A 21,431-nucleotide genomic window follows, 5' to 3' on the forward strand; every position below is an offset into this window, starting at 1 on the left:
AATAGAGAAAGAAATATCTTACTTGAGACTTTATGTTTCACTGAGAATACTTTATAAGATAAACAATTCAGGGACATATTAGGAATAGGAGAAATACTACAATGGAAATTGATACATATTCCATTTATCAATGAAATGGTTTGGTAAAGATATATACCATGGTGTGCACAGGGGGACTGATAGGATCTGAGTTGGAAGGAAGAGAAAAGTTAGTGATAATGAGGGACTTTGTGGGTAATAACAGTATCCTCTAGGTAATTGACAATTTTTGTGGATTTTGTTTTTTAAATTTCTTTGTGTATATTAATTACACAGAATGATGGGTTTCATTGTGGTTTATAGCACACACATACAACATAATTTGGTTAATTTACTCCTCAATACCACTCCATTTCCTATCCTCATCTGTCCCCCTGTACCCTTTCCTTTATCCTATTAATCTTTCTTCTACCTTCATAATGGTATTAATTTTTTCACTAGTGTCTACATACCTAGAGAAACATGATATTTCTCTGAGTCTGACTCAGTTCACTTAATATAAAGTTCTCCAGTTCCATTCGTTTTCCTATAAATGACATAATTTTGCTATTCTTTATGGATAAATAAAACTCTATGGTGTATAGATACCAGAGTTTCTTTATACATTCATCTCTTAATGAATACCTAAACTGATTCCATAACCTTCCTATTGTGAATTGTGCTGCAATAAACAGGGGTATACATGTATCTCTAAAGTATGTGGATTCCAATTATTTTGGATAAATACCAAGGAGCAGTATAGCTAGATTATATCATAGTTCTATTTTTAGTTTTTGAGGTGCATCCATACAGATTTACATAGTGGCTATACTAATTTACATTCCCACCAATAGTGTATAAAATTGTTCCTTTTCCCCCATATCCTCTCCAGCATTTATTGTTATTTGTATTCTTGATGACTGACATTCTAACTAGAGTGAGTTGAAATCTCAGTGTAGTTTTGATTTGTATTTCCCTAATGACTAAAGATGTTAAACATTTTTACAAATAATTGTCAGCCCTTTGTACTTTTGAGAAGTGTCCATTCAGTTAATTTGCTCATTTATTGAATATGTTATCTGGTTTTAATTTCAGTGTTGAGTATTTTAGTTCCTTATATATTCTGATTATCTCCCATTAAGTAAGTTTTCTCTTTACTGTTAATTGTTTCTTTTGTTGTGCAGAAACTTTTTAATTTGATGACATCTCATTTGTTGATTCTTGCTACTATTTCTTGGGCGATTGGAGTTCTATTCGGAAAGTTGTTGCCTTTGCCTATATGCTGAAGTGTTTCTCCTATGTTTTGATTAACAGCTGCATATTTGTTTTATACCTAGATCTTTCATCCATTTTGAGATGACTTTTAAACAGAGTAAGAGATAGGGAATCTACTTTCCTTCATACACACACACACACACACACATACATCTCCAGTTTTCCAAGCACCATTTGTTAAAGAGCCTGTCTTGTCTTGTCTCCAAATATTTTTGGCACCTTTGTCAAGAGTCAGGTGACTGTGAGTTTGTATTTGTGTTTTCTATTACATTGGTCCGCATGTCTGGTTTTATGCTAGTATCGTGTTATTTTTATTGAGCAAACTCCATACTGATTTCTATAGTGACTGTAGTAATTTACATTCCTACCAACAGTGTATAAGTGTTCCTTATTCTCCATATCCTCACCAGTATTTGTTGTTATTCATATTTTCAAATTTGCATAATATGATGTCAAATATTGTAATAAAATAGCTTTGCTTTTTTCGTTCAGGGTTATTTTGGCTATTCTGGGTCTTTTATTCTTTCATATGAGTTTTAGGACTGATTTTTCTAGTTTGTGAAAAGTATCATTGATATTTTGATAGGGACTGCATTGAATCTGTAGATTGCTTTTGGTCATTTAAACAACATCAATTCTGCCTGTGTAAGAACATGGAAGGTCTTCTCATTTTCTACTGCCTTTTTCAATTTCTTTCTTCAGTGTTCTACAATTATCCCTGGGCAAGTCTTTTACTTTCTTGGTTAGATTTATTTCTAGGGTTTTTGTTTTCAGCTACTGTGAATGGACTTGTTTTCCTGATTTTTTTCTCAATGGATTCACTACGGGTGTATAGAAAAGCTGTTGATTTTTGTATATTGATTTTGTGTTCTGATACTTGCGAATTTGTTTTATCAGTTCTGAAAGTATTGTGGTATAACTGTTAGAATCTTCTAAGTATAGGATCATAGCCTATGCAAACAAGAATAATTTAACTTCTTCCTTTCCTGTTTGTATATCTTTCATTTCTTTGTCTTTTCTAATTGCTCTGGCTAAAATTTCAAGTGCTATATTGAATTGGAGTGTTGAGATTGGCATCCTTATCTTATTCCTAATTTAGAGAAAATGCTGTCAGTTTTTTCCACTCAGTATAATCAGTATGGTGTTGCTTTAGCTCTGTCATATATATATATATGTCTGTCATATATATATATATATAAAGGATATGTATATATCCTTTAAGATGTTGAAGTAAGTTCCTTCTATTCCTGGTTTCTTCTGGGTTTGTATCATGAAAGTTTGTTAAATTTTCTCAAAGGCTTCTGCATCTATTGAGATTATCATTTGATTTTGTCCTTGGTTCTAATTATGAGTGTATTATATTGTTTGGTTTACATTGAAACATCCTTGAATCCCTGGAATGAAATCAACTTGATCATGATGTGCATTTTTTTGATGTGTTGCTAAATTTTATTTGCTAATATTTTATTGAGAAGTTTTAACCTATGCTTATTAATGGTATCAGTTTGTAGATTACTTTCCTTGAAGTGTCCTTATTTGGTTCTGATATGAGAGTGATATAGGCTTTGCAGAATGAGTTTGGGAACATTCCCTACTTTTCTATTTCACAATTTATTTGAGGAGTACTGGCATTCATTATCTTTTTAGCATCTGATAGAATTCAGCTGTGAATCTTTCTGATTCTGGAATTTTCTTTGTTGGGAGACTTTTTATTACTACTTAAATCTCATTGTTTATTACTGTCCTGTTTAAGCATTTTAATTGTCTTTGTTAAGTTTTATTAGATTTTGTGTGTCTAGAACTTAATCCATTTCTTCTGTATTTTCCAAGTTTTGGGGTTGGAATATACATTTTCAAAATCGCTCCTCTGGATGATCCTCTGGGTATCAGTTTTGTCTGTTGTAATATTTCCATTTTCATCTCTAACTATATTAATTTGGGTCTTCTCTATCTTTTACTTGTAGTTAAAGATTTAGCTAAAGATTTATCCCAACCTAACAGACAGAAGGAAAGAATGTGGTAAATCAAATGTATAATTATTTATAAGCCAAGCATGGAAGTTTATATATCATCTCTCCCATATTTCCATAATTAGATATCAATCTTAGGACCACATCTAACTGTAGGATAGTCTTGACAATGGAATCTAACCGAGTTTTTAGAAAGAAGAAGAGGCATTTTTCCTGAGTAGCCAACAGCCTCTGTAACAGATAAAATAAATAGATCTTGACAACTAATTAGTTGTGAAGAAGTATGACAGTGAAGGTGTTCAGGATACTAATAAGATTTCTCACTTGAGTGATTTAGAAGGTACTTATGCAATTAATTAGAATAAGAAATGCAGAGAGAATATCATCTATGTGTTTTATTACAATTATGTGATGTTAACAATAACCGCAAGAGATTCCTACCATATCTTCCTTTGCTTTTTAGATGAAGAAGGTGAAACTGTGGGGGTTTAAGTAAATTCTATATAGTCACATAGCTGCTAGATGACAGTTGGGTAATTTCAGTACTTACATCTTTATAATTATAACATACAGGTAGGACCATTCATGAAACAGCTACAAATACTTATGTAAAGTGTAGGAAATCCTAGACATAATTTTTCATGTCATGAGAGCACAGAGAATATTTCACACTGAGTCTATTTCTGCACCTGCCACGGGAGAACAATAATATCAAGATGATCAGCTAGGATGAGTCACTTATCCCTGGCCCATTGCTCCACTATGGCAGGCAGAAGGTTGACAGTACATGTACACACAACATGCCTTTGAAAAATGAGAAATGAGTCATGGGAGCACTGTATACTTGGGAAATCACATGTTATACTTACTAAACCAAGGGAGCCATGTGAGGTAGAAGACTAACCACCTCCATGGATGTGGTTCTCAAATCCCCAATTCTGAGAGTAAGTTATATGTACTGCTTGATGATCTGCTCAGAACTAAAAACAAGGAACTCAACAATGTCCACCCAGATTGTCCATGTCCTCTAAAAGAGTTCTTCTGAGCATTAAAATATACTCATATAGTTATTGAGTCCTCTTATGTCAGTTTTACTCAACTGGTAAGATGTTTGTTTTGCAGACTTCCACCATCTTTCCACAATGAGTATGGCAGACACTACTGTCTATTCATAAAACCTGTGTCTTCTTCCTCCAAATTCCACAACTGGACCATGTTTCCAAGATTCCTTGAAGTGGAATTTGGTCATGGAAATGACTGCTGTCCAAAGCCAGGTAAGTAGAAAGGAAATGACATTTACAGGCCTGGCGCATAACCACTTCCCTTGTGTGTAATATCTCCCTTAACACTCTCTCTCCATCCACTAATTATATATAAATGATTCTAAAATACTACAGGATGTCAGAACCTCAACATAAAAAATATAACATTTCACATAGGGCTGGAGGTACATGAGGCCCTATGTTCAGTCCCTGACACTGCCAAAAACATTATACACACATGTAAACTGCAACACCAGTAAATAATTCTCTTAAGCAGTTAAGCTAATAAAATGTTGGATAAAGGTTGAGCACATTATAAAATTTGTGCATTTAATTCATTTATTGTATTTCCAATTTTAGGCACTTTTCCTTATGAACTATGATTCTAGAATAATAAAACTCCATAGAAAACCTCTAAGTTGAAGACAGGGGAAGTCAAAGCTATAAAAAAGTGAACTAACTATGAAAAGTAAAAAAGAATTAAAGAGACAGTTGCCCAAAGACCAAAAATATCATAGAATTTAAGTTATATGTAGAGTCAAAAGCAAAGTATAATCATTTTGTTAAAAAAAAAAAAAGAATGAACACTTGAATTTGTCAGTTCAGGTCACAAATGTCAAACCATCAATATCAGAAAGTATTTATTTGTTACTTAGAATGTGCCAGACTGTGTACCAGTCAGAGAGATAGGAAAAGTATCAAGTAGGATAGGGTTCTGCTTTCACAGATTTTGCATTCTAGAGAAGTGGCTTTTATTTTCCCTTTGGTACCAGGGATTGAATATAGGGGTACTCTACCACTGAGTTACACCTCCAGTCATTTTTATTTCTATTTCGAAACAGGATCTCACTAAGTTGCTGAAGCTGGCATCAAACTTGCAATCCTGCCTCAGCCTCCCAAGTTGCTAGGACTACATCTCTTGACTTGGACCTATTTGGTGTTTGATTATGTTTAGATTCAGGCTATTCATTTTTGGCGAGAATACCAAAACGTGATATGATGCCCTGAGAAGAAAGAGACTACAAGTCTGGAGACACATGAGGTCAATATATCTTATATTTGGTGATATTAAGTTTGTTTGCTTGTTTAGAGTCATATGCCATGACCCAAATAGCCGAACCCTAAAGACCAGCAAGGGGTGATGGGGGTTAAGAAAGACACACAAACATTTACAAAGAGAAAGCTGGGACCAGGTGGGACACCAACCCTGATGGAGGAACAGTAACGCAGAGTTAGCATAGCACATTTATTATATAGGTTTTATCAAAAGATTTTTTGTGGGAAAGTTTCTGCAAAGCAGGCCAGCTTGAAGTTAGCAGTGCTTGCTAGATATTGTGATTATCTTGTTATGCTTGGAATTCTCTATCCCCAGCAGCTGGTGTCTAAGCTCAAGGTCAAGACTGAATCAGGCAGGGTGTTACATATCTTCTGGGAAATCTTGTACACCTTTGCACAGAAACTTCCCAGAGCAAAGTGCAGCCACAGCTCTGAGGCAGTCAAAGACCATGGTCCAAGTCACCACTCTCCACAGTCATATATCAATTTCAGGTTCTATTAGGAGACAGAAAATACAGAATAATATGATCAAGGAATATTTATTATAAGGAATATAAATTTAAAAAGTAGTCTGAAGTAATTGGAATTGCTAGTAGGATAAAGTGGTTACTAAAGAAAACAGAAATAGCAACGACCAATGTAGTCTCCCTAATCCATAGATTTTCCTTTGCTATAGTTTCAGTAATTGCAGTCAATCATCATCTAAATGTAGTAAGTGGAAAGTTTCAGAAATAACTTGTGAGTTTTAAATTGCGCAATGTTCCAAGTAACATGATGAAATCTCATGCCATCGTACTCCACCAATTATGGCTGTGAATCAGTGGTGGGTCCAGCATACATCTGCTGTGTTCACTACCTGTCTAATGTTGTGAGGGTTCTATGATTCAGGATGGTAGCCAAAAGCTACATCATAATACCTCTCTACACCTGAACATGAAGGTTTTGTATTATCTCACATTGTCACATGAACAAAGACAAGTATAGTACAAGATATGTTGAGAGACAATATTTACGTGTTTTATTATTGCATATTATGATAATTGTTTTATTTTATTATTATTGTTAATGATATTTGTGCCTAATTTATAGATTAAAATTTAACATAGGCATGTAGGTAAAAATTAAAATTTAACATGTACATGTAGGTAAAAATATAGTACATACAGGGTTTGTACTATCTGCAGTTTCAGATATCCACTGGGGATCTTGTAAGATTTCTCCTATGGACAAGAGGCATCTCCTGAAAAGCTGTCTGAGAGGGTCACTCTCAGCCAGTGACACTTAACTGAGAAACCACCTGAGGAGGTATAGATGCTGTTCATATTGGCATGTTACAGGACTATGCACTACAGAGTCCAGGCACACCACAGAAATCCATCAAATGCAACTAACATCTTGCAAACTGGTCAAGCAAAAATATTTACAAGATTCACCTTGTAAAGTCAGAGCAAGTAAGAAAAGTTAGATTTAGAGCTCAGATATTATAAACAGGTAACTGGAAGAGTTTTATCTGCCAGGTTTCTTCACTATAAAGTTACTATTTTTCTCTTTGCTATTAATAAATATGTTGAGGAGAGGTACATTGAGATTATACAAATATGTACTTACAAAGGGTAGTTTCTGTTAGTCTTTCTTGCCCAAATAATTTATTACTGTGCTATTTTGAAAGTGTTGATTTACTGTTTCAATAATTATTTCTACATTTATTAATTAGAATTTTCCTGTTAGTAAGAACTGTATTTATTTATTCATTTATTTATTTACTTTAATATGTACTCAAGGATAACTATTTTTATTTTATGGATTACATTACTATCACTATTTATTTTGTTGCTCAAGTCTTCCCAGACTTTGCTACTGAATATGTACTCAATATTTTCCAGAATCAATCCCTTCTCCAAGAAAGTTTGCTTTCTTTTAGTGATAAATCTTATTTAGAATTTAAGATCTGAATGCTAGGTGTGTTTTGCTACTGGAACAACTTTGCCTTCTAAGCATTCAAAGTTAGAAAATATGGATATGTACAATGTACATGAACACATATGCAAATATCTGCATCTATTTACCCATGTGCTTGTGTACTCACATATGCATACACATACATATATACACTTATATGTCTGTGTATGTATATACATATATACAAATGTGATTATGTATAGTATATTCAATAAAAGAGCCATTTCCTCCTCATCCTTCTATTCCAAGCTACTCAGTCTCTAATATAAGTACCTAATCTCAAATTTCTGGTTTATCTTTTCAGTTTTGTTTTTGTTTGTCTATTTGTTTTGAATTGGTCTGATTTGATTTCTTTTTATTACAGATACATATTTTTTTCTTCTCTCTCCTTCTTTCTTACATGAAAGATAGCATGAAAGATATTATGAGTCCTTGTAATGAACTGTATTTACTTACAGATATATGATCATATTAGTTTATAATTTTCCTACATAGTGATTAAAGTGTTTTGTTCTAACATTTATATTGGCTCCTTTTTAATATTTACATCCTGATGCACTTGGAGTTTAGTATTGTGTAAAGTATGAAGTATGTATTTAATTTCATCTTTTTCCAAATGGCTACCAATTTGTCACATCACCATGTAAGTTTTTCTTGCTCAAGTGATTTGAGATGCCATCTTTATTTTATACTAATTTTCTATGTGTATTGCTCTGTCTCTGGGTCTTTTGTTCTATTCTACTGTTGCAGTAGACTTGTGTCAGTACAATACTGTTAAAATAAAGGGCTTTAAAATATGCCTGATAATCTAGAAGGAATACTACCTCGTGTCATTTTTCCATTTTAATGTTTTCCAGGCTATACTTACATGTTTAGTTTTACTATGTGAACATTAGTTTCAGCTTGTCTAACTATTTAAAAGCTTACTGGTATTTTTATAGGATTACATTGATTTTATAAATTTCCTTAGGGAGAATTGATGTGATTATGGTGTTGAGCTCTAGAGCAGATGACATATCATTTTTTAAAAATCTACTTCAGTGCTTTTCAGATGTGTTTTAAACTTTCTTTTAAATTGATTAAAGTATTTAACCTTTTTCACTATTGTGGGTGTTTTTTTCTGGTATTATGTCCTGTAACTTGTTATTATCTATGTATAAGAAAGCTATTGATATTTCTGTATTGATTTTGTGATCCTTACCAAGCTGTTTTATTGCTTTCCACTACCATGTTGTTAGTGTTTGTTAGCTTTATGAATGATTCTCTTAGATTTCCAAAGTTCATTATCATATCAGCAAAGATATTTTTCTTCTTCTTCACCAAATATTTTGCTTCTAATTGATTTATCCTCTAAATTTCTTTAGCCAAAACATATTTTTTCTTTAGTGTGTGTGTGTGTGTGTGTGTGTATCTGTACAGATATACTCTAAATATACATTTTCATCATTGAGGATAGAACCCAGGGATTCATACATGCTGAACAAACTCTCTAGTAGTGGGTTACAACCCAAGCCCTAGCTAATACATACACATAATAGAATATTGAAGCAGAGTAGATAGTGGATATCCTGCTGTGTTCCTCCTCTTAATAAAATGTCCTTAGTGTTTTCATCTATTAGGTACTGGCCTTAGAACTACAATATTCTCTATTGTCTTGAGGTGTTTTGTTTTTTTCTTTTTAATCAGGAAGAAGTGTTGAATTTTATCAAAGACTTTTCAGTATCTGTGGAAATAAGTGTATGATTTTTTCTTTGATATATTGTTATAAATTTTAATATTACATGATATCAAAATATTCAACCAAACTTCTATCACCAACATGAATATCACCTGATCATTTGTATTATTTTCTTAATGTGCTGTTAGACACAGCTTTCCTAACATTTTATCTAGTATTTTCACATTAATATTTATAATGTTTCTACATTTTTCACATTTAGTTCCAATGTTATACTTCTTTGATAGAAAGAATGAAGGAGTCTAAGTCAATAAGAACTCTCTAGAACCATTTATAGAGCATTAGATTTATATGGTCTTTGAAGGTTTGGTCAGATTTTATTAGGTAAACTATCTGAGCCAGGGATCTGTGGAAGGAAGATGGTGAAGTTCATTACTTCATGAAAATTGGTCTGTTTAGGTTTTTGCTTATAATGGGATAAATTTTTATTGTGCAAGTATTTATTTAATATGATATTCAGTTTAATTATTGTGCTTCAGTTTTGATCTTAAGTTATTGACATTCTAGCAACTGATATTCCTACCTAAAAAGGTACTCCTAGTTCAAATATCTTTCAGCGAGACAATCTTGTCTCAAAGTGCATTTGGATGACTCCTCATAGCAAATAATGAAGAACCATTTGTTGAGAATTTTATTTCTTTTTTGACCTGTAAATAAACAATACTACAATAGCTACTTAGCTGAATTTAGGTAATATTTTGATAGCAAATTATCTACTTCAATTGTATTTTCAAACATATTTTGTATAGCGCCAAACATGAGTAGGTCTGGATTTTTAAAATTTCTTTTGCTTCAATGGATCCTCATCTCTTTTTCATTCTTAGTTGATTCCTTAGCTTCCTCAATAATCACTATTAGATTATCATTTGAGCTTAATCTTTTTTGTGAGCTTCATAATTTATTTTTTTCTGACATAATTTTCTTTTATTTCTTTTGCAATTTCTAACAATCATTTTTCTTTTTTCTTTCCCAGTTTCTCTTTTAGTTTCTTACTCTCTTATTCAACATAGTTTTTAGTTACTGACACTTACATAAGTATATTCAGTCTAACCTATTGCCTTGCTTTTTCTTCTGTTTTGTAGTTGTATTTTAGGAAAACGTGGAAACACTGAGGTTTTTTGGATTTCATTTCCTATATTTTGTGATAACTGAATAATATTTGATGATGTATTGGTCATGAAGATAAGGGAAAGGAGGAATAAAAGAATTTATTTCTGTCATAAGTTTCATGGGGGCAGTGTTTCTATACAGTGATATTTTACTTATATTACCCTTTCATCAGTTCTTCCCTGCCTTTAACTAATAAAGAATTGAGAGATAAAAACAATTCTTTATAAAATCTTCCTTATTCAAATTTTGAAATTCTTCACCTGGGTGGGGCTGGAGAGAACTTGACATTTTCTCCAGAATGAAAGTCCCAATTTGTGTATCAGTGTTAAGAAAACAAAACAGACACTGTGGTAAGATTTTCATGGACTATTTTAAAGATGTCATTAATACAAAAAAAAATCAGCAGTATTTAATCATCTGCACCTGTAAAGAATAAGAAAAAAACAGAAGGTAGATATTCTTTCAGAGAATAGCAGAGTTTTAAGATTCATTTTTGTTTTAAGTCCATTTTGTTTTACCAATGTATTATAATGTTTAGAGATCCATTATACTAATATTATTAATTTTTTTTCATTTCTATACACAGTTAACTAAAGAGCTTTTTCAAACACCCATGTCTGTAAAAAAAAAGTATTTTTAAAGTTTGTTTTGTTATAAAAAGAAAAAAAGAAATTATTTCTGTTTTGACTTAGTTGGTTAAGCCAGATTTAGTGGAATGAAGAAGACTGATGAAGGAGCACATTTAGGGTTGAAGAGTCCATCTTTGCTCATGTTACCTTTGAGATCTTTAATATTTACCATATGGAGATAAAACTGACTATTGGCTTTATTTTTCTAAAATTCTGGGAGAGTATCAAAAATGAAATTATTTTGTTATGTAGTTTTAATTATTGGACTTTGAACCTTTGTTTTGTTAACTTTCCTAGAACTAAAATATCCAGGAGCATTTTTCTCCTTTGAGTTTCTTTCCTAGATCAGTTCTTCATCTTTTTTTTTTTTTTTTGAGTTATGCTCCTTTATTTTAATTTATTTCCTTCTTACAGTAGTAGGTATTCGCAGTAGCCACCACGTCTCTTCTTTACATCTTAATCATGCTTAACTTAGGCAATCCTGTCCAGACTGAGGTGAATTCAGCTAGAATTGCGTATATCTCTCTGCTTTCTTCTGAGATTGTTTTAACTGTCCTGTGCCACCTATACTTCATTCTGGCAGGGAATGCAGCCAGTTATCATGAGGAGATACATGAATTCTGATGGCTCTCCTAATTTATCAAGGGAACCTAGAGGCTCTATTTCTGTCAAAGAGAGTCAGGGACCGTTTTTCATTTCTGCCATTTACCCAGACACTCTCTGGCAGCTATTTCTGGTTTCTCTCCACCATTTTCTTTCCTTTTACTGTTTCTAATCTTCATTTCTCAATCAAGAAGAAAAAAAAAATTACACTCTTCAGCCTAATTACTTACAAGTTTTTTGAGTGAATTGAGGAATGTGACCATTTTGTGTACACAAAGTATCGCCCCTCAGGTTGGGCTAGTGATACATTAGGAATAGTCTTACTCTGGGATTTACCCATTTTTTTCCTTAAATAACATTTTAAAGATTGTGGCATAAAATTTAAATTCTTCCTTTTCTGCTCATTATTCATTGGGATAGGAAGATTTTATGATTCATTGTCACTCTAACATTTACATATCAAGATCCTAAATTGATAATTTATATAATGACTTAGCTAGGAGTCAGCTGCAAGGGTCCGAAGGACTCAGTAATAAAGTTAGGTTGGCAAGAGCAAAGGCAACTTTTATTTTACTGAAAAATAATTATGAAAATAAAAAGGAAAAGGAAAACCTGGAAAAATAACAGCAGCAAGTTTGTTTTAGCATTGGAGAGATATATACATGCTGCAGGTTTGAAGACAAAAAAGATAATTTTTAACACAACTGTGAATGTTACTTATTTTGTGGTCATTGATTTTTAGCCTTTCACAATGAACAGAACTTATTTTTAAAGTGTTTCATAAGAATCAATGTACCAACATCTTCAAAGCCATTATAAACCTGAGAAGTATTACATTGTTTACTCTAAGTGTGTATTCTTTCCAAGGAGTCTCAACTATTTGGCTATTCCTGAGAGGCTTCCAGGTATAAAACACAGGCAACCTGAGCAACACTATTTAGAAATAAAACCTAATAATTTGCAACAGGCAAATAAAAGCTAGTTCCAAAGATCTCATGGTTGTTCAAAAAAATAAAGAATCCTTCAGTGAATAAATACTCCTTTTTTGCTGTGAAGGATTTTAGCGCAGGAAGAAACAAAAATAAGACCACAAAAAACAACAAAAACCTTCTAACTCAGGATTGGCAAATGTGTGGCAGTACGCCCTCACTCTGTGTGTGCTGTCTGTGATATCCATCACCAACTGACTGCAGCCTTTCTTCATGCTGAATAGAGTTGTGATCTCAGAATCCCTGAACTCAGATACCTCTGTGTCTTTCTCCGCAAAAAAATTGAATCGAGTAAATAACTGAAATGAAACTGAAATTCCAATTTGGATCAAGATAAGCATTTCTCAGTCTTGGCCGTGTGCTGAAAGCCCCTGACCACCACCTGAAAACCACTTCTGCCCATGGCCCATCGGTGGAGATACTGATTTTCTTGTCAGGGTATGGCCAGGTATGGTATCAGTCAGAGCTCTTTGACTGATTTTAATACACAACCCCGTATGAATTTCTTTGGAAAACACATTCTGAGAGTAAAGTTCGTGTTGAATTTCATTAGAAAACTATTATTCTTACTGCTACTGCCACAGTAACTTGTCATATAATGTGATCTCCTGAGATATGCTTTTTGCCAGTAATCATGTTGTGCTGCCTCATCTAATGAGGAAGCCCATCCAGGTGTAAGAGACACTCAGGGTGGCAGGTGGCTCTGAAGGAAAACCATTTTTCTACTTGGCCTTTGCATATACCATTTCCAGAGTTATTTTTCACATCAATTAGTGTACACTAGTGATTTTTTACATATATTCAATACAGTCCTTTATTTAAAAGCCAAGAAGATAGGGATACCACCTAGTCTGTTCTTGTCATTTTACAAAAAATATATACATAATAAAGGTGAGAACAATCAATACTGGATCAAAGATAACAGATTTGTTAGTGGCAAAGCTTACTTGAGAATTCAGATTCCCTTCTTCTAATGTTCATGATGGTGATTTTTTGAATTAAATTTTTCTGTTTGTGAACCAGGGATTGAATCCAGGGTACTTAACCACTGAACCACATCCCCAGCCCTTTTTTGTATTTTATTTAGAGACAGGATCTCTCTGAGTTGCTTTGGGCCTCTCTAAATTGCTGAAGCAGGCTTTGAACTCATGTTCCTTCTGCCTCAGTCTCCCAAGTCAAGCCACTGGGATTACAGGCATACCCTATTGTGCCCAACTAGATTAATATTTCTTGAAACCTTAGTTTTCATTGTTTACAAGCAAATAATAAAATAAAAAGTGTAGAATGTTTTCATTAGTCTTATGTTTTCCTCAGAAAAATAATAACAAATACCACTCACTAATTTAGCAGGAAGATCCTTAATAAGAAGTGTTCTAGTCAGCTGTTTTTGTTTTTGCTTTTTATCCCAAATTACTTGCTGACCTATAGTACTAATGAGAAGAGTGAGGTTTCACCAAACCACTCCTTACTCATTTCTGATGTCAAGTTCAGATGTTTTCTTCTCCCAACTTTGACAAATTACTCTGAACTTGTGAATTCATTGAAACACAGTCCTCATTTCCAGAATACATAAAGTTTCACACTACTAAACAGTTTATATCCTAATGATACTTCAACTCATAATTGGGGAGATGAATTCTGCAAAGACTAGGAAAGGAATAGCAAGGAAAGAAATGAGAGAGGAAAAAAGAAACACAGTGAATAAGAAAAAACCCAAACTTATACAACTGATGATAATGGTAGAACTTAAGTTTATACTATACTAATATTTAAATTAGAACTATATAAAACCAAAAACAACTGAAAGAAATACCATAATAAATTGGTTTTAAAAAAACTACTGTTAGGGGGAAATTATCATTTTATAAAGCTTCACTATGATATAGTTTACTAACATGCAGAATAATATCAGCAGAATCAAATTATATTCCTCAATTAATATTCACATACAAAGAAAACAGGACAAAAACAGTAACAAGGAATTAGTAGATGTTAATGTTCTGTAAGGTCACATTAAATTATCATTTCAGCTGTAAATAGTATTCCATTAATAAGCATGCATTCTGGGAAAGATTAGAATTCTTGTTTAAAAACTATTTATAATTTTATAGTGACAATATTAACACTAAAATGAAAATATTTATTATTCTTCAGATGTTTTAAACCTAAATCTAGGTGTGTCTATCCAGCATTGTTAATAGACAGAGTAAATAAGAAAATACACATAAGATGCTTTATTCAGGGGCTGGCAGATATCATATAATAATAACAATAATATGCACAATGTCTAAGCACCTGCCTTGGGTATTTATTATGATGAAAATCTGCTGATAAGCAGGGAAAGAACAACTAATTGAAATGAGAGAGAAGCATAGTGGTTTCAGTAAAATTTCATGTTTAAGAGCTAGTGTTTTCTAAGTAAGGGGAAACTAATTCTCTCATCAGCTAACTATGTCATTTTAGGCAAATCTTATTTAGAAACATATGTGTTTTAGTGTAATGTAGTATGGATTTGCACAATAGGTAAGACTTCCTGTCTCTATAAAGATCATAGTGGTGTCTGCTCTTTCCAAATGATGAGTTCTGCCCTTTGATTTAAACTGTGCCTCATCCTGAGCAGCCCTTCTGGGGAAGGGAAAGGTCTCTGCACAAACAGGCTTCAGTGGAGATGTTCACTCAAACAGGAAACTGGTAGTGACTTCTGGATGGAAGAGTTCCTGGAAGAACACAAAACAGAAGTATCATGCCTCCAAAGAAGGAAACGATGTCTAGAAAGGGAACACTGCATTTTTAAAATGATGAACAAGAAGGGGACATCTCAGATATACGTCAGACTGACCCAGAACACCATTATTTATCAAAGAACAATTTTGCTTGGGATGGAGAAAGCTTCCTCTATTGTTTTTCAATCTTCCATTTGTTTTAGAATTTATCTGATCAGAAGCTAGATCACATTCTTAAAGTATTGTTTGATACATGATAAGAAAATATATTAATTTCACTAGAGTATATTGACTTTAAATTAAAGCAATAGTTAATGTAAGAGAAAGGCAGATTATTAAAAGGAAATAAAGTCTAAAATATGTATGTATGGATGAAAAAGATAAAAATAGAAATAGGAAAAGAAAGTCTACAACTTAACCATTTTCTTTATTTTGAATAAGTGTGCCTCTATGCCCTTCCAACCTGTGAAGGTAATACATTGCTTCCCTTTCGTATGTGAGGGATAGATTCCAAGACCCCAGTGGGTAGCCCTTAAACTTATGCAGATGTTCCTCCACTTATGACAAGTTTACATCCTGATAAACCAATCTTTAATTGAAAATATTCTAAGTCAAAAATGCTTTTAATATTCTAATAAACCGATTGTAACATAAAATGATTAGATTGAAATTTCATAAGTCTGAGGCCATAGATATATATTTTTCTTCCTCTGTTTGTATATAAATCAGGCACAGTAAGAGATTAACAATAATAATTAGTAATAAAGTAGAGCAATTACAAAAAACAATGTAATGAACATTGTATGACTGTAGTCTCTTTCAAAGTATCTTACTGTATCACACTCCTTTTTGTGATGACACAGGTAATACAATGATTTGGTGATCAAATAAAGAGAATGATACAGGCATTGACAGAGTGTTAGTCTGCTACAGGAGAGTATTTGAATACTAGCATTGCAATAGCACCAGAGTTCATTTAATAAGCAGGAGGACTTTATGGGCAGGTTAGCATTGACAGAATGGATGCACCAGAAAAAGGGATGACCATGGCCCCAGGTAGGATGGAGTAGTACAGCATGAAATTTCACCAAACTAAAAGTTGCTGAACAATTTAAAACCTAGAAATTATTTCTGGAAATTTTCATTTCATATTTCCATACCACAGTTGATCACAGAAAACAAACCATGGAAAGAGAAACTGGGTGAGGGAAGCTTATTGTATTATAGCATATAAAAGAAATGAGGTAGCCTCCTTATGGCTCATGTGTGAGACAATGCAAGAATAGTTAGAGGTGAAATGAGTTAAGAGAGCCTTAACTTAATCAGTATATTAATCCCCCATAGGGATTAACTGGTAGGGTGTGAGTGGAGGAGGTAGGTCCCTGGGGGCATATCTTTAGGATATATATATTTGCCCCTGTTAAGTGGAAGTCTCTCTCTGCTTCCTGGTACCATGTCATGTGCTGCTTTCCAAACCCTCCACATCCTTCCACCATGATGTTCTTCTTCTTCTCAGGTCCCAAAAAAATGGAGTTGGCTGTCTACGGACTGAGACCTCCGAAATTGAGTCCTAAATAAACTTTCCTCTTCTAAAATTGTTCTTGTCAGGTTTGGGGTGCAGAAGTGAAAAAGCTGACTGAGCAAGCCTCTAGAACAAAGCAGGAACTTCTGTAAGCCAAGTTGATGAAAGAAATATCTTATCAACACCAACAGAGGAATTTGGGGTAAAGATGTGGAATGTGACTTTCATTCTTCTGAAATGTTGAGAAACACATTAAATGATACAATATATTATTTTTAAAAGGACTTTAAAAATCAATAAACTTCAATTAGAATATCTTCAATTCACTGCTAAGTCTATATAAGGATGTGTAAATAATATAGTTGTATAGTTGTAGAATTAGCACATAGGAGAGAACAAAGAAAATGATATGCATGCACTTTTTAAAAATTTACAATAGCAAGTCTATCTTGAAAAATAGCTACTACTTATTTTGACAATCAATGAAGATAATATCCAATATCTACTTTGATTGGTATATTCAATGGAAGAAAAAGAGGTTAAGAAAATGACTGTTTCAACAAAATTTATGTTGCCAAATTGAAAAAATAACCTCTCCATTATTTAGCTGTGTTTTGTTAAGCACAGATAACTTTAGGGAAATGTGTGCTTTATTCTCTTTTTTTTTTATTGTAAACAAATGGGATATATGTTGTTTCTCTGTTTGTACATGGAGTAAAGGCATACCATTTATGTAATCATAAATTTACATAGGGTAATTTTGTTTGATTCATCCTGTTATTTTTTCCCTTCCCCCCACCCCTCCCACCCCTCTTTTCCCTTTATACAGTCCTTTCTTCCTCCATTCTTGTCCCACTCCCTAACCCTAACCCTAACCCTAAACCTAACACTAACACTAACCCCTCCCACCCCCCCCTTATGTGTCATCATCCACTTATCAGCGAGATCATTCGTCCTTTGGCTTTTTGAGATTGGCTTATCTCACTTAGCATAATATTCTCCAATTTCATCCATTTGCCTGCAAATGCCATAATTTTATCATTCTTTATGGCTGAGTAATATTCCATTGTATGTATATATATATATATATATATATATATATATATATATATACCACAGTCTCTTTATCCATTCATCAATTGAAGGACATCTAGGTTGATTCCATAATCTGGCTATTGTGAATTGAGCAGCTATGAACATTGATGTGGCCGTATCTCTGTAGTATGCTGATTTTAAGTCCTTTGGGTATAGGCCAATAAGTGGGATAGCTGGGTCAAATGGTGGTTCCATTCCAAGCTTTCTGAGGAATCTCCATACTGCTTTCCAGATAGGCAGAATTAATATTGTCAAAATGGCCATACTACCAAAAGTGCTATACAGATTCAATGCAATTCCAATTAAAATCCCAATGACATACCTTACAGAAATAGAGCAAGCAATTATGAAATTCATCTGGAAGAATAAGAAACCCAGAATAGCTAAAGCAATCCTTAGCAGAAACAGCGAAGCAGGGGGTATCACAATACCAGATCTTCAACTCTACTACAAAGCAATAGTAACAAAAATGGCATGGTATTGGTACCAAAATAGACAGGTAGATCAATGGTACAGAATAGAGGACATGGACACAAACCCAAATAAATACAATTTTCTCATACTAGACAAAGGTGCCAAAAATAAGCAATGGAGAAAAGATAGCCTCTTCAACAAATGGTGATGGGAAAACTGGAAAACCATATGCAACAGAATGAAATTAAACCCCTGTCTTCTCTCACCCTGCACAAAACTCAACTCAAAATTGATCTAGGACCTCGGAATCAGACCAGAGACCCTTCATCTTATAGAAGAAAAGGTAGGTCCAAATCTTCAACTTGTTGGCTTAGGATCAGACTTCATTAATAGGACTCCCATAGCACAAGAAATAAAAGCAAGAATCAACAACTGGGATAGATTCAAACTAAAAAGCTTTCTCTCAGCAAAGGAAACTATCAGTAATGTGAAGAGAGAGCCTACAGAGTGGGAGAAAATCTTTGCCACGCATACTTCAGATAGAGCGCTAATTTCCAGAATCTATAAAGAACTCAAAAAACTCTACACGAAGAATACAAATAATCCAATCAACAAATGGGCTAAGGAAATAAACAGACACTTCACAGAAGAAAATCTACCAGCAATCAACTGATATATGAAAAAATGTTCAACATCTCTAGTAATAAGAGAAATGCAAATCAAAACTACTCTAAGATTCCATCTCACCCCAATTAGAATGGCGATTATCAAGAATACAAGCAACAATAGGTGTTGGAGAGGATGTGGGGAAAAAGGTCCACTCATACATTGCTGGTGGGGTTGCAAATTAGTGCTTTAATCTTGATATAAGTACTCAAATGGATGTTGCTTCTCTCTGTGACTTCTCACCTGACAGCCTGATCAACGGCCAACCTTTGATTTTCAGCCCCACTAATTAGAAAAACCTTCCCTTCTTCCATATCCCAGAAGTTAATTTTCATTGTTGTGAGCATAAAGTGGAGGGTGCCCAGGTATCAAAGATATAAGTATATTTTATTCCTACCTCAGAACCCTGAGTAACATCAACCTGACCTGATTGAATACTTGCTCTTATTTTCTCTTTCTGAACATTCCAGGTGGTAGAGTACATTGCTTTGCTCCTTAGCCACTTTTAAAAATGTGTTCATCAACACTGGTGATGCATTGCAATAAGGATACATTGTTCCCTTATTTGATGCTCTGCATACCCCTATCAGTTGCAAATTTCTGCATGATGAGACACTTAAACCACCATTCTAAATCAAAGGTTGGTACTTGCATAAATTGAATTTGTGAGCCGAAGCCATTTGCATGTTTCTTTGATTTTAGATTTTATCTAATTTTGAGGAACAAATACATATTCAATATTACTATATTGCATCTGTTGGAAGGACACAACAGGATAGTTGAGCTAATTGGACTGTATTCAAAAAGGCATAAAGTGAACCTTGATAGCTAGTAGGTCCCAGTTATGGAATCTTTCTCTGGTGCTCTTCCAAATCATCATATCCCAGTGAATATTTGGCATCAGCAGAGCCAGTGCCCCTGTTCATGCTATATCCAGCTCATTGAGAAGAAGGCGGAGGGGAATTTTTATTTGGACAAAATGATCCAGGCTCTTCCTGGGGGCGGTGTGTGTATGTGTGTGTGTGCGTGCACGCGCAATTTACTGGGAATCAAACACAGGGCCTCACACTGTACCACTGAGTTACACTGCAAACCTTTTTATTCTTATTTTTATTTTATTTTGAGACAGGGTCTTACTATGTTATACAGGTTAGCCTGGAACTTGTGATCCTCCTGCCTCAGCTTCCTGAGTATTATGCCACTGCCCTTGGTCAGGCTCAGGCAAATGAGGAGGCTGCATCAATACCAGCTTACCTAATGCTTTCAAATTTAATCCACTTGCCTATCATTGTTAAAAAAATTATGGATACATTTTTGGTCACAGAATTTTATTAATAAGGAGTCTGAAAGAAGCAACATTATTTGTTACTTCATTTCCAAGAAAAGAGTATGACTGAAATAATCATAATTTTTACAAATTCCATCTTGATTTTGTTCTAGAAAGGAGATACCTAGGTTCTTGCAATTCTGGGTGAAGAAACTGAAGTGAAGTAGATTTCAGCTTCTGCACATCAGAGAAGATTCCTGGGTTGGCAGTAGTTGAGCGTGGACTGCTTGGCATAGATGATGGTGCACAGAAAATACACAATACCAAATGAAAGAAACACAGTCTTAGATGTTGCTATACATATGTTTTTCACTGTAGTTTTTAGATTTGCCTTTTTATTTTCATAACAGATACTTTCTTCATAAAAATAAACATTGGAAAGCTTAATTTTTAATGTTAGAAGATTGATTAAAATAATATTAATGCATACGCCATGGAATTTTATTGTTTTGAAATGTCTTTATAGAACAATACATAATAGAAAAAAACCAAACGTATGGTATATATTCTTTAATCAAAATAGATTATGTAAATTAATGCATGTTTATATGTATGAACATATATGTAGATATAACATTTCATTGTGTAAAAAGATAAGAATGTGCAAAAAAAAGTGATATCTTTAATTGTGGAATCACACCTATTTTTTCTTTTTTACTACTTTAGATTCAAAGAACATTTTTAAGTGAAATTTTCTTGTTTTTATTTCAGAAAATGAACATTTTAACATCTTGTTTTTGCTTTTTGAGGTACTTACAGTATTAAAGGTGCATGTGACAACACACTCAGTAAATATCGTGGAGCAAGGGCAGTAAGAGTGTCAAGGTACTATACTATTCAAAAGAATAATTAGTTATGGCTAGTTTGGTCAGAAATGTACCCAAGTCGGAAATGAGATCTGAATTTAAGTAAATATAGGAGAACTTTGCAAAGGTAATAAATTAACACTAACCAAGTTTTTAACAGGTTAAATTCTAAAGAACCTTCTGGTAGCCCTTCTCTGTGCAAGACATAAGTAATTAATAAATAATTAAAACAAATAATCTCATTCAAGTTATTCACTTGCTAAGCAATA

The sequence above is a fragment of the Sciurus carolinensis genome, chromosome 7, assembly GCF_902686445.1.
Source record: "Sciurus carolinensis chromosome 7, mSciCar1.2, whole genome shotgun sequence".
In the NCBI taxonomy this organism is placed as follows: domain Eukaryota; kingdom Metazoa; phylum Chordata; class Mammalia; order Rodentia; family Sciuridae; genus Sciurus; species Sciurus carolinensis.